Source organism: Trichechus manatus, unplaced genomic scaffold (genome assembly GCF_000243295.1).
Source record: "Trichechus manatus latirostris isolate Lorelei unplaced genomic scaffold, TriManLat1.0 scaffold00011, whole genome shotgun sequence".
NCBI classification, from domain to species: Eukaryota; Metazoa; Chordata; class Mammalia; order Sirenia; family Trichechidae; genus Trichechus; species Trichechus manatus.
Window position 1 is genome coordinate 6,159,111 of NW_004443947.1, and position 15,468 is coordinate 6,174,578.

Consider the following 15,468-nt stretch of genomic DNA (forward strand, 5'->3'; position numbering starts at 1 on the left):
GGTTCAAACCCCCCCGCCTCTCCATGGGAGAAAGATAGGGCAGCCTGCTTTCATAAAGATTGACAGCCTTGGAAACCCTGTAGGGCAGTTCTACTCTGTCCTATAGGGTCACTATGAATCGGAATCGACTCGACAGCAAAAGGTTTGGTTTTTTAGTTTTTCAATAATGGATAACTACACTACATATGGATTCAACCAAAAATTTTTATTAACAGGATGGGCAGAAGGGCAGCATTTGTATGGAGTTGGGGGAGGGGAGCGTAAGAGAGCTAAATCCTAATATTTCATAGTGGGAGGTCAGTAGATAATGTCTAAAATAAAACAAACAAGAAATAGCAGCAGAGATGTGTTATTTAGACATGTGGAGGTAAATACAAGAACAGCTGAAAGGGCAGCAAGTGGCTATCTGTTTCTAGGGGAACGTGTGGGGCAGGATACCGCCACTTGTAATTTGAGTTAGATTTGGCTGAAAGAAGCAGAAACCCAAAACAAAAGTTCCTTAATCAAAACAGAAATGTATTTCTCTCTCAGGTAAAAGTCTGGAGGTAGGTAGCTCAAGGCTGCTCTATAAAGTCCTCAAGGATCAAGGCACCTTTTTTTTTTGTTGTTGCTACACCATGCATGGTCTCCAGTTCTAAGATTACCTTATGGTTCAATACGGCTGCTCCAGCTCCAGTCATCAAACCCACATTCCAGCCAGCAGGATGGAGAAAGGGACAAAAATGAAAAAGCGTGCATACCAGCTGTCTTCTTAGGACGCTTTCCCAAAGCTATCACACAACACTTTTGATTAAATATCACAGGCCAGAACTGATTTCCATGGCCACTCCTAGCTGCAAGGGAGGCTGGAAAATATCATCTCTATTCTGGACAGCCATGTTCCAGCTTATTGCAAGGGTTCTACCGCTGTGGTTCTATCACTAAAGTTAGCAGGGCGAACCCACCAGCCATTCTGCGGGAGAAAAATGTGGCAGTGTGCTTCTGTAAAGATTACAGCCTTGGAAACCCCATGGGGCAGTTCTACTCTGTCCTATAAGATTGCTATGAGTCAGAATCGACTCGACAGCAGTAGGTTTGTTTGGTTTATCCTATGGAGTCCCTGGGTAGTGCAAACAGTTAACGTGCTCAGCTGCCAACCAAAAGATCAGAGGTTCAAGTCCACCCAGTGATGCCATAGAAGAAAGTCCTGGCAATCCACTTCTGAAACCCTATTGAGTACGGTTCTACTCTGACACACATGGGACCACCAAGAGTCAGAATCAACTTGACAACAACTGGTTTATTGGTTAGCACTATGGAAGAAGAAAGTCTCCCCCATTAAGACTTGTATTTAAAATTTTAAGTTATGGTTATTGTTGCTGTTGTTATGTGCCATTGAGTCAATTCTGACTCATAGCAACCCTATAGGACAGAGGAGAACTGCCCTCAGAGGGTTTCCAAGGATCAGCTGGTGGATTCGAACTGCTGACCTTCTGGTTAGCAGCCAAGTTCTTAACCATTGTGCCACCAGGGCTTCATATAGTTATGACTGTGATAAAAATTTAAATTTAAGCAAATGAAATAGTGTGAGTAGCCAGAAGACAAAGTGAAGAGCTGTTCTGCTCTGTGGAGCAGCAATGCAGGGTTCATGGGCCCTGAGCACCCACCTGAGGAGGTAATAGAACACCCCTGATGAGCAGCAGGGACCTGGCCCAGGGTCAGGGACAGTCAGCTCCTGCAAAGACTCAGACCAAGACAGGACCCTGTACCTGGAAGGAATCCACTCTTGGATGAAGAATTAGATAGTGCTTGGTCAAAGCTTGGTCATCAGGAAACAAGACCAGGGATGGGCCTGCTGGACTCTAGATCAGAGTGAGGTGACCTAATACCAACTCAGCCAGAGACACGTAAAAGGAACTTTTAGACCTCCTGACCGATCAGGGACTGATGCCAGAGTCCTTACAGGAGGCAGCTTCGAACTTCAGGGGACTGTGGGGACCGGGTGACTCGAAGGCAATTTGGAAGGTAATAAGTAATCCGCTGCTCCCTCCTGTAGCCAAGCACATGCTACCTCCCCCAACCATCTGAGAAAAGCAGGTGACCTTCATTCCAACCCTGGAATTCGTTCCAACACCCAGGACAAGGCCCTGCTCATTCCGGATCCCTTCCGGCACTCCCCCAACTTGAACATGCCTTCCCAAAGTGTGCCTTATCTCTAACCCATTTAGATCTTCTATCATTATTTTTAAATGACTTACTCTCACCCCACTCCAGCACAATGCCATGTACTCAGAAGAGCTCAGTAAATATATTTGTTTGTGACTTTACTTGAAAATAATCTAGTTAAGGATATTAAACAAGGAGATAATAAAATCACAATACACAAATAAGCACAAAATGATACTATGCAAATAAAAGCTATAAATCCTGAGGGAGCATTGAAAAACTAAGTGACTCGGACAGAGGGGCATTCATCTGAGAAGAGTGCTTGGAGGAGGTGAGTCTTGAACCAGCTTCTGGGTGGCAATAGAGTTTTGGCTTATATATTAGAATTATTTTGGTTAAATGTAACACCAATATAATTCAAAGTAGCTTAAGCCAAAAAAGAACGAACAAAGAAGAAACAAACGAAAAAGGGAAAAGGGAGGGAGGGAGGCAAAAAAAAGAATAATGAAAAATGAAAAGGAAAGAAAAAAAAATAGGGGGTGTGATATTGGCTCAGGAGCTCCTGAGTGGTGGAAATGGTTAACATGTTTGGCAGCTAACCAAAAGATTGAAGGTTTGAGTTCACTCAGAGTCACCTCAGAAGATAGGCCTGGTTATCCCCTTCCAAAAAATTAGCCATTAAAACTCTATGGAGCACAGTTCTACTCTGACACACAACTGATGTTTTTATGTTGGCGTAAGTATTGGGAAGTACAAGTGGCAAGGCCCGCGTACTCAAATGATAGTGTCAGGAATTCACCTCCCTCCATCCTGCCTGCCTCCGTGTGGCTTCATTCCCAGGAAGCTTCACTCCAGACTTAGATTCTATAGTTTTGCAGTCCCAGCAGGAAGAGAGAGCTTATCTTTTCCAGTAGTTAAGGGGAGATTAAAAAAGAAAAAAAATTCATTTTTGTTGTTAAGAGAAACTGCGAGTTGATTTGTTACTGCAGTGTAACCTGGCCTATCCTGACTAACACATGCCTTATCGGTCTAGCTTTGGACACTTGTTCACCCCTGTTGCCAGTGGGGGCTGGTGCTCTGATTGGCCAGGGTGAGTCAGAGGCCCACCCCAGGAGGCAGTGGGCTGAGGCCAACCCCACTTTAATCATGTGGTCTGAGACTGGAGAAGCAGTGGTGCCCAGAGGACAATTAAGATGCTGTTACCAAAAGAGAAAGGAAAATGGACCCCGGGCAGCAAAAATCAGGTGGGTTCATAACCACTTGGCAGAGAGGTAGAGGGAGGGTGGGCACTTCACACCAACAGCTGCTGGATCTGGGGACTGCCATTCTGTCTAACGACCCCCCACTCTTCCAACAAACACACACCTTGCCATCGAGTCCACTATGACTCATGATGACCCCGTGTGCCACAGAGTAGAACTGAGCTGTAATCTTTACAGAAGCAGATCACTAGGCCTTTATTCCGCAGAACTGCTGGGTGGGTTTGAACTATCAACCTTTTGTTTAGTAGTTGAGTGAAAACTTTGTACCACCCAGGGACCTAAAAGGAACATACAAAAGTGCCAGAATCCCTGCCTCCCCACTGGAGATCCCTGAAATGGAAGCTGGAGTTCCTGAACACAGCGTGGGGCTCCCAGAACAGGGAGAGGTTCTAGCCTCCCCCTCCTTGCTGCCTACCACCTGCTCTGGCCAAGACTTCCCAGCTATAAATATAAAGAGTTCCAAGTTTATTATGTGACCAGGGGTGAGAGAGAGAGGGAAGGGGGAGTCATTGCTTTGAGAGGCACTGAGCTTCTGTTAAAGGTGATGGAAAAATTTGAAAATGGAAAATGGTGATGGTTACACAACATGATGAACGTAATTAATGTCGCTGAATTGTACATGTAAAGAATGTTGAAATGGAAAAATGTTTTTTATATGTATTTTTACCACGATAAAAAAAATTTTTAATTAAAAAAAATTTTCTTATTTAAAAGACAAAAAAAAAGATTCCCATGCTGTGAAGTTCTCCCAGCCCTGCAGGGAGGCTCGTAGGGTCCAGTGGTGACCTGGAGGCCCATGGTGCACACTTGCAGCCCCTATGGGCCTCCAGATCCCACCCAGACCCTCTCGGTAGCCGCGCGGATGCTCACACATCATTCTAGCAGAGCCGACTCCTCAGGGAGCTGAGGTAAGGCACGTCAGCTTCTCACTCTGCCATTCCCTCGCATATTTTTAACCTCCTGGGCTCAAGAACTCAATCCAGCTTGTCTGCCTCTCCCCACAGACCTCAGCATTCAGCCAGCATCACTACATCACACTTCCTGCAGCAGGCCAAGGGTCAGGAGTTCACCCCATTGAGCCATTGCCTGGGGAGCAGGGGTCCTAATGAGCATGACATCCTCCCTCAGAGCTCCGACAGCTGTGACTCCCCCTCCCTCGGGAGGGAAAAGACCAAATAAAGCAGCAGGGAGGATTATGTGGGACAGAACTGCTCAGCGTAGGATTAAGAGTCAAAAGGTCAAACTCTCAGTTATGACTTGGAGCAGGTCCGTTTTTTGTCTCTGCCTCCGTTTTCCCATTAGTGGAATGGGGATGAAAGAATTAATTTTAGGGAAATGAGCAAGTCTTTGAAGAGGATCAACTTCTCCATCCCAGTTCAGTGGGGTTCAAATCAAGATAACCTTTCGTGTAGAGAACTTTCTAGATTTCCAAACCCACCTTAGGAGATACAGCTAGCTGCCTCTGGTCTAGTTTAGCCTGCACCTACAGTTCTGGGTCTAAACTGGACACTGGAGAGAATAGAAGCTTGGGGCCTGAGCCAGCAGCTACAGGTCATGACTCCCCAAGTCTCTCTCAGAGGTGACCAGAAGCTGGCAGAGGGCCAGCAGGAGGACAAGCCAAAATGTCCTAAATCACTGAGGCCTGGCCTCCTACATCATACTTAATTAGTTGCTGTTGACACAGATTCATGGCACCCCCATGCGTGTCAGAGTAGAACTGTGCTCCATAGGGTTTTCAATGGTTGATTTTTCAGAAGTAGATCACCAGGCCTTTCTTCTGAAGCACCTCTGGTGGATTCGAAACTCCAACCTTGTGGTTAGCAGCTGAGCATAATAACCATTTGCACCACCCAGGGACTCTACATCATACTTAGGAACATCAAAATGGAGCCCTGGTGGCACAGTGGTTAAGAGTTCAGCTGCCAACCAAAAGGTCAGCAGTTTGAATCCATCAGCTGCTCCTTGGAAACCCTATGGGGCAATTCTACTCTGTCCCATAGGGTCGCTATGAGTCTGCAAAGCCTGGGGAGGGGTTGAAAGAGAACTGAATATGTGGTTAGGTCAGAAGAGTAAGAGAGAGGTGGTTCCTTGCTGTCAGTCTGGAACTCAAAAGTTATTTATACAAAATAAACAGTAGAAAATTAAAAAAAAAAACTTGGATAAAGCATCTTCTATGTACTACACTTTATAGAAAACAACAAAATATAAGGGACAGAACCTACTTGGGGGCAAAAATGAATAAAGCCTTTTGTAAAAGGTGCTTTCAAAGGACAAATCTAACAAAATTTCTTTAATGGGAATTGGGGCAAGTCCTGGTGATTATGTTAGATGATTTTGGTTGCAAGGGACAGCAGCCCCATCCAAACTGGCTTAAGCCAACCAAAGAGAATGTATTGGCTCATTCCAACTAAAAAGGTCAGTGTTCAGGTTCAGGCATAGCTGGATCCAGGTTCAGGCAGTGCCATGAGGATACAGCCTCCTGCTTCCCTCCCTGCTGGCTTTACTCTGGGAAAGGATTCTCATTGGGCAGGTCTATGTCACAATCGCTGTGGCCAGGGAGAAGGAATACACTGATTGGTCAGCACTGGGCCACGTAGAGAGTCAGATATAAGGGCCTGGAGCTCCAGAGAGAGGCCTGGGCATAGAGATGGAGCCTAGCTCTGCCATTGACCAGCTGTGGAGACTGAGGTAAGTCACTTACCCTCTAAGAACCTCTGTTTCCTCATCTGTAAGTGGGGGTAACAATACTGACTGCAGATGGTTGCTATGGAGATTGAATAAGATAATTGAAGTAAAGTACCTCGCATGTTGCTGGACACATCCAGAGCACTCAATAAATATCATATTTTTACACAAGTAACACATACCTTCTGTTTGCTTGCCAGCTATGCCCTCTCCCTCGAGGTATTTTCATAAGTGTACTGTGCTCATTTTTTTTACAGCAACATATTTGTGTTGTTGCTGTTAGTTGTCACCAAGTCGACTCCGACTCATGGTGACCCCGTGTAAAACAGAACAAAATGTTGCCTGGTCCTGCGCCATCTCCACCATCGTTGGTATGTCTGAGTCCATTGTTGCACCTATTATGTAGTGCCTTCCGACCCTGGGGCTCATCTTCCAACACGTATCAGACAATATTCTGTTGTGATTGATAGGGTTCTTGTCAGCTAATTTTTGGAAATAGATTGCCAGGCCTTTCCTCCTAGACTGTCTTAGTCTGGAAGCTCCACTGAAACCTGTCCACCATGGGTGACCCTGCTGGTATTTGAAATACTGGTGGCAAAGCTTCCAGCATCACAGCAACACGCAGGCTACCCCAGTACAACAAACTGACAGATGGGTGGTGGCAATAAATAGTAGCTACTGTTATTCTTTTCTCTATTTAGTCCATTTGTTTCTCACTTGCTTAGTTTCCCTTTTTCCCTGTTTTCACCTTAAGACTGTCAGAGGCTGGCCCTTTGACATCACTCAGCATCCTGGGATGAGCTGGGGGCTGAAGAGGTGAGGAGGGGCCAGGACTGCAGGGCCTGCCGTCCTTTCCTCCATTCCTTCCTGCATGTTCCATTCCTTGCAGCAGCAGCCTGGGAGACAGGGTCTGGATGTTCCCAGTGCCAGCCAGGTGGCCAAGGCTGGGGCTGGGTTCTACCTGAGGCATCATGAGAAACCAAGAACTTCAGGGCCAGGGAAAGATCCACAAACCAGTTGCCATGGAGTCGACTCCAACTCACAGTGACCCCATGTGTGCCCGAATACCACTGTGCTCCATGGGGTTTTTAATGGCTAGTTTTTAGGAAGCAGATCTCCAGGCCTTTCTTCCAAGGTGCCTCTGGGCAGACTCAAACTACCAACCTTTCAGCTTGCAGCTGAGCATATTAACGGTTTGCCCCTCCCAGGGACTCCAAAGATCCACAGGAGAGAGCTAAATGCAAGACTCCAAGAATGCACCTCAAGCTTGGAAGCATCAAGGCGGGAGCGGGGTTGGCTTGCCAAGAGACTGAAGTAGGCGAAACCAGGGCAGGAATAGGAAAAGGAAGCAAAGGGAAAGGGCCAAACCCCAGACTAGTGACCTGTGGAATCCGGCAGTTCACAAACGGCTGGGGAAAACACAGCCCCAGGGAAGTTCCAGGGCCAACCTGAGCCATCCCTGAATTCTAAGAGATTCACAAAATTCTTTGAATTCAGGAGAACATCAGGGCAATCCCACCCAGTATTCCTGGAAAGGGCCACATGATGACACCAGCAGCTATGGACCAGATGCTGGGTGGGAATCCAGTGAGGAATGATCACAAGGAAGGAAAAGCATTCCACCGATTTCTGGAGCCTCACACATCCTTCTTCTGGCCTTGGCCTTCTCAGATTTTTTTACACTGAGAACGTCTCTCCAGACCTTCCCAAGAGCAAGAAGAGCAGCCAGACAGGGGAGGTAGCCTCTCCTGATGGGCTTGCCACAGAGTACGTGTGAGCAGATGATCACGGGGTTTCTGTCACTCCAGGGTTGAGGGGCATGGGACAAGTCTCATTTCCTAGTCTGGAGTCTCACAGGGCTGCTGCAGGCCTGGTGGCACAATGGTTAAGTGCTCAGCTGCTAACTGCAAGGTCAGGGATTTGAACCCACCAGCAACTCTGTGGGAGAAAAGACCTGGTGATTTGCTCCCATAAAAAGTACAGCCCAGGAAACCCCATGGGGCCATTCTACTCTGACCTGCAGGGTAGCGATGAGTCAGAATCTGCTCAACAGCACACAACAACAACAGGGTTGCCAAGAGGAAAGAACAAGATGATGTACGTGAAAGGACTTCGTAATTTCTAAAAAGCAATTTCCCAAATGCGAATTTTTTGTTTGGGGGGGGTTTATTTGTTTTTTTTCAGCTAGCTAGTTTTTTAAATTGTGGTAAAATATATATAACATAAAATTTGCCCTTTTAGCTATTTTTAAATGTACAATTCAGTGACATTAATTACATTCACCATGCTGTGCAACCATCGCTACTATCCATTTCTAAAAGGTTTCCATCACCCCAAATAGAAACTCTGTACCCCGTAAGCAATAACTCCCCACTCCCCTGGGGTAACCACTAATAGACTTTTCTCTCCATGCATTTGTCTATTACAGATATTTCAGAAAAGTGGGATCACACAGTGTTTGTCCTTTTGTGTCTCACTTACTTTACTCAATATGATTTTTCAAGGTTCATCCATGTTTTGGCATGTATCAGAACTTCAATTCTCTTCATGGTTGAATAATATTCCATTGCATGTATATACCACATTTTGTTTAGCCACTCATCTTTTGATGAACATTTGGACGATTTCCACATTTTGGCTATGGTGAATTATGCTGCAGTGAACACTGAAGTACATACATGTTAGTTTTTTGTATTATTATTATTACAGGAACGCTCAGAATCCAGCCCTCCACCCTTCCGTGCACATTCACAACATAGCTTTTGTGTAGCAGAGACTGCCACGTCCCACCCATCCTGCCCTCCAGCACCCTCCATGCCAGGACAAGCACCTATGCTTTTCCACTTCAAGGTCTTCTTGTGGCCCATGATGGGGTGGGTCAGAGACACTAGGGAGTTGATGCCCGTGGGAGCAGTCCTTAGGCAGGGACAGACACACCGGGACTTCCTCCCCATGGGGGTACAGCTCTAAGGTATGTCCTACATTATCTCCCCGAGCTCCGCAGCTGGGGTGACCCTCAACTGCCCGCAGCAATAACCTGCTGATAACAGACTCTTCAATGGCTTCCTTCTTAATTTACCTAGTGCTACTGTAACACAAATACCACAAGTGGGTGGCTTTAAAGAACAGACATTTTTTTCTTGAAGTTTTGGAGGCCAAAAGTTCAAATCAGGGTCTTGGCCATGTTGATTCATTTGTTGTTGGTAGCTCCAGGCATTCCTTGGTTCCTTGATGTTCCTTGGCTTGGAGGCAATCCTTACATGGCATTTGTCTTCCCCCATGTGTATGTCTCTGTGTCTATTCTGGTCTCTTTTTTTTTATTGTGCTTTAAATGAAAGTTTACAATTCAAGTTAGTCTCACATACAAAAATTTATACATACATTGTTATGTGACCCTTGTTGCTCTCCCTATACTGTGACAGCACACTCCTCCTTTCCACCCCTGATTTCCCGTGTCCATTCAACCAGCTCCTACCGCTCTCTGCCTTCTTATCTCACCTCTGGACAGAAGCCGCCCATTTAGTCTCACGTATCTACTTAAGCTAAGAAGCACACTGTTTGCAAATATCATTTTATATCCCATATTCTGGTCTTTTTATAACTCAGAAGTGATCAGGTTTAGGATCCACCCTACACTGGTATGAACTCATTAACATAACAAAAGAAAACCCTGTTTCCAAATGGGATCACATCCACAGGTACAAGGGCCAGGAATTCAACACATATTTTGGGGGAATACAATTCAATCCCCAACACCATCCATGTATTGTTTCCCCACTTCCTCACCAATGCTTCCTAGGGTCACGCTCCCCCACATACTCAAGTCACTGGCTTAAAGTCAGCTTCTGGGGGAACTCAACCTAAGACAGCTGCCACATGTTTTCCTAATGCCTGAAATTCTTTTAACAGGGGGGAAGCCTTCTAAGCACAGCAAGAGAAAAGATACAAAATGGAAATATCTCTACAAAACAAAACATATCATAAATTTTGTGACCAGAAAAGGCTTTAGTATAATCTATGGAAGCTCTTCCTCCCTCTCCTCTCATTCCAATACAGTTGATACTCCGTATTTGCAAATTTGCCTACTTGCTAAAATGTATCTGTAACCTCAAAGGCAATACTCACAGCACTTTTGCAGTCTTTCACAGACAAGCACAGAGCAGCAAAAAACCTGTCGCCTACACGCACTTTGCCGGCTGAGGTAGAACAAGGAGATGGAAGCTCTGCCTTCTTGTTTCAGCTCTTGTACTGTAAACAAGTATCCTTTTCGCAGTCCATTTAGTGTTTTTCACATTTTTCTGTTTTTATTGGAGATTTCACTGTTTAAAATGACCCCCAAGCATAGTCTCTGAAGTGCTGTCTAGCGTTCCAAAGTGTAAGAAGGCTGTGATGTGCCTTACAGATAAAATAAGCGTGTTAGATAAGCTTCGTTCAGGGGTGAGTTATAGGGCTGTTGGCCGTGAGTTCAGTGTTAATGAATCAAATAAGGTGTCTTTAAACTGAAAAGGAGCCCTGGTGGTGCAGTGGTTAAGAGCTGCAGCTGCTAACCAAAAGGTCAGCTGTTCCAATACACCAGCCGCTTCTTGGAAACCCTATGGGGCAGTTCTACTCTATCATGTAAGGTCACTATGAGTTGGAATTGACTCAACGGCAACAGGTTTGGATTTTTTTGGTTTTAAACAGAAACTCACATAAAACAAGGTTATGTATTGATCAGTTGATAAAAATATTGTGACCAGAGGCTCGCAGGAACCTAACCTTGTATTTTGCCTGGGGCGATGGTTCAGTCTTTGCTAATTCAGTGTTCACGGCGACTTTGTAGAACATAACTATCACAAATAACAAGAATCGACTATATTTTAATTGCCTCCACAACATCCCAACACGAGGCTCTGTCACATCTGTGTGCACAAGGAGCCCATTACCTACCTGGGCAGTCCATTCCCTCTTCAGACAGCTCTGACTGTTACAGGGACCGTCCTCACCTTGAGTCAAAGCTGTCTCCATGTCATTACTACCCTCTTTACCTGACTCTTCCCTCTAGGAATACACAGAGGAAGTCTATTAAACAAATTGACTTAAATTCTTGCTAAAGTGTAAATGGCTCGTTCCAGATCCTTTCCTAAAAGGGGACTTTGCCATACTCCAGGTTAAAGGGTTTTGGGCATCTGAAATGAGGGGGAGCATTATAAAGGGAAGAAACAAAGTCAGGAGAAATGCAGGAGGCCCTTAAATATCCATTAAAACCAAACCAAACTCTTTGCCATCAAGTCAATTCTAACTCATGGTGACCCCAAGTGTTACAGAGCAGAACTGCTCCACAGGGTTTTCTTGGCTGTAATCTTTACAGAAACAGATTGCCAGCCCTTTCTCCCATGGCACTGCTGGGTAGGCTTGAATTGCCAACCTTTAGGTTAGCAGTCAAGCGCAAACAGTTTGCACCACCCAGGGACCCATAATGTCCATTACCAAAAAAACCTGAACTCGTTGCCGTCGAGTTGATTCCAACTCATGGCGACCCTATAGGACAGAGTAGAACTGCACCATAGGGTCTCCAAGGAGTGGCTGGTGGATTCGAACTGCCGACTTTTTGGTTAGCAGCAGAGCTCTTAACCTCTGCACCACCAGATCGCCCTAGTTGGGTTCAAAAACTGGCTCCAACTTTTATTAACAATGTAACTTTGGACAAGTTATTTCCTCCTCCCTGTGTTTCCGTTTTGCCATCTGAAAAACTGAGATAATAATCATTTCTACCTCTCAGAGTTGTTGAGAGGATTAAATGAGCTCACTGATTGACACAAAAAAAACACTTAATAATGGCAGCTTCTATTATTATTGTAGGAGCCTCTGAGTGACACAAATGGTTAACACGCTTGGCTGCTAATCAATAGGTTGGAGGTTCTAATCCACACAGAGGTGCCTCCGAAGAAAGGCCTGGTGATTTTCTTCTGAAAAATAAGCCAAGGGAAACCTCATCCATCTATGGTCAACTGATTTTTTAGAAGGGTGCTAAGTCCATTTGATGGGGAAAGAAGAGTCTTTTCAACAAATGGTGCTGGGAAAATTGGATATACACATGCAGAAAAATAAAACAGAATCCATGCCTCACACCATATACAAAAACAAATTCAAAATGAATTAAGGACCTAAATGTGAAAATTTTCTTAGAAGAAAATGCAGGGGCAACGCTGTCAGGCCTAGTTTTAACCATGGATTATACAATATAAAAACAAAGGCACTAACAACAAGAAACAAAATAAATAAATGGAATTTCATAAAAAATTGAAAACTTTTGTTCATCAAAAAACTACTAAAACAATGAAAAGACAAGCTACTGACTGGGAAAATATCTTTGGAAACCATATATCTGATTAGAATCTAATAACCAAAATATATATAAAACTTTGACAACTTAACAAAAAGACAAATAAGCCAATCATAAAATGGGCAAAGTACTTGAATAGATATTTCACCAAAGAAGACATTCAAATGTCCACCAAACACATGACAAGATGCTCAACATCATTAGCCATCAGAGAGATTCAAATCAAAACTACAATGAGATACCATTTCACTCCCACTAGAATGGCTAAGATTAAAAAAAGGCAGAAAATAACAAATGTTGGTGAGGACGTGTGGAAATTGGAGCCCTTATCCATTGCTGTGGGGAATACAAAACGGTACAGCTATTGTGGAAAACAATGTGGTGGTTCCTCAAAACACTAAAAATAGAACTACCATGTGACCCAGCCATTCCACTCCTAGGTATATACCCAGAAGACTTGAATACAGGGATTCAAACAGATATTTGTACACCAATGTTCATTGTAGCGCTTTTTACAACCAAAAGGTGGAAACAGCCTAAATGCCCATCAACGAAGGAATGGATAAACAAAAAGTGGTACATACGTGCAATGGAGTACTACTCAGCCATTAAGAGCAATGTAATCTTGATACATGTTACAATATGGATGGAGCTTGAAGACATTATGCTGAATGAAATAAGCCAATCACAAAAGGACAAATGTTGTATGACCTCACGTGTGTAAAAAGACAAGAACAGGCAAACGTATAGAGACAAAAGTTTATTAGTGGTTACCAGGGTGAGAAGGAGGGGGCAAAAGGGTGGTGATTATTGCTTACGGAGTACTGAGTTTTGGTTTACGGTGATGGAAAAATCGCATTGATTAAGGGATGGGTTGCACAGCCAATTAATGTATTTGCTGTCAGTAAGTTGTGTATCTGTAAAAAGTTTAATTGGCAAAACTGTGTGATAGATATATTTACAATGACAAAAGAAAGAGAGAGAGAGTGGCTGCAGAGGCTGCTTATGTACAACCAAACCTCATGGGATTTGGAGGTTTAGGGTCATAGTTTCACGGGACATCCTAGTTAATTGGCCTAATAATGTATTTAGTGCTTCTGTTCTACTGCCTAGTTCAGACGTAGTACCTGAGGTTTTAAAATCTTGCAAGCGGCCATCCAAGGTACAGCAATTAGTCTCTATTCTGGAGCAACAGAGAAAGAAGGAGAGTCAGGAACAGGAGGAGGAAATGGAATGTGTAACTAATTGCCTCCATGAACAACTACCTCCTTTGCCATGAGACCAGAAGTACTGGATGGTGCCCAGTCACCATCACTGAACATTTTGATCAAAGATTCTATGGCAGAATCCTGATCAAAAGACGGAACATGCAGAACAGAATTTAAAATTCTCATGGAATCCAGACTTCTGGAGCCATGGAGGCTGGATGAATCCCTGAAACTATTGCCCTGAGGTAATCTTTAAACCTTAAACCAAAAATATCCCCTCAAGTCTTCTTAAAACCAAACAATAGTTTAGCTTAACTAGTAAAAAAATGTCTGCCTTGAGCATTATGCTCTCTTTTTATTATTATTATTGTTGTAGTTTAGATAAAGTTTACATTTCAAGTTAGTCTCCCATACAAAAATTTATACATACATTGTTATGTGACCCTAATTGCTCCCCCATACTGTGACAGCAGACTCCTCCTTCCCACCCCTGATGCCTCATGTCCATTCAACCAGCTCCTAACCCTCTCTGACTTCTCATCTCACCTCTGGACAGAAGCTGCCCATTTAGGCTCATGTATCTACTTGAGCTAAGAGGCACGCTCCTCACAAGTATCACTTTATGTCCCACAGTCCAGTCCAATCCCTGTCCGAAGAGTTGGCCTCGGAAATTGTTTTAGTTCTGGGCTGATAGAGAATCCCAGGGCCATGCTTTCCGGGTTCCTCCAGTCTCAGTTAGACCATTAAGTCTGGTCTTTGAGTTCTGCACTCCACTTTTCTCCTGCTCCATCCAGGACTCTCTGTTGTGTTCCCTGTTAGGCGGTCATTGGTGGCAGCTGGGCACCATCTAGTTCTTCTGGTCTCAGGTTGATGGAGTCCCTGGTTTATGTGGCCCTTTCTGCCTCTTGGGCTAATACTTTCCTTGTGACTTTGGTGTTCTTCATTCTTCTTTACTCCAGGTGGTTGGGACCAATGGATGCATCTTAGATGGTCGCTTGCAAGCTTTTAAGACCCCAGACACCACACACCAAAGTAGGATGCAGAACATTTTCTTAATAAACTTTGTTATGCCAATTGATCTAGATGTCCCCTGAAAGCATGGTCCCCAGACCCCTACCCCTGCTAGTCTGTCCCTCAAAGTGTTTGACTGTATTCAGGAAACTTCTTAGCTTTGGTTTAGTCCAGTTGTGCTGACTTCCCTATAGAGTGTACTGTCCTTTCCTTCACCTAAGATAATACTTGTCTACTATCTAGTTAGTGAATAACCCTCACCCTCCCTCCCCACTCTCGTAACCATCAAAGAATGTTGTCTTCTGTGTTTAAACCTTTTCTTCAGTTCTTATAATAGTGGTATTACACACTATTTGTCCTGTGACTGACTAAATTCACTCAGCATAATGCCCTCCAGATTCCTCCACGTTATGTTTCATGGCTTCATGGTTGTTCTTCATCGTTGCGTAGTATTCCATTGTGTGGATATACCATAATTTGTTTATCCATTCATCCATTGATGGGTACCTAGGTTGTTTCCATCTTTTTGCTATCATGAACAGTGCTGCAATGAACATGGGTGTGCATATGTCTATTCGTGTGACGGCTCTCATTTCTGTAGGATATATTCCATGGCGCAGGATAGCTGGACCATACGGTACTTCTATTTCTAGCTTTTTAAGGAAGCACCAATCAATTTCCAAAGTGGTTGTACCATTTTCCATTCCCACGAACAGTGTATAAGTGTTCCAATCTCTCCATAACCTCTCCAGCATTTATTATTTTGTGTTTTTTGGATTAATGCTAGCCTTGTTGGGGTGAGATGATATCTCATTGTAGTTTTGATCTGCAT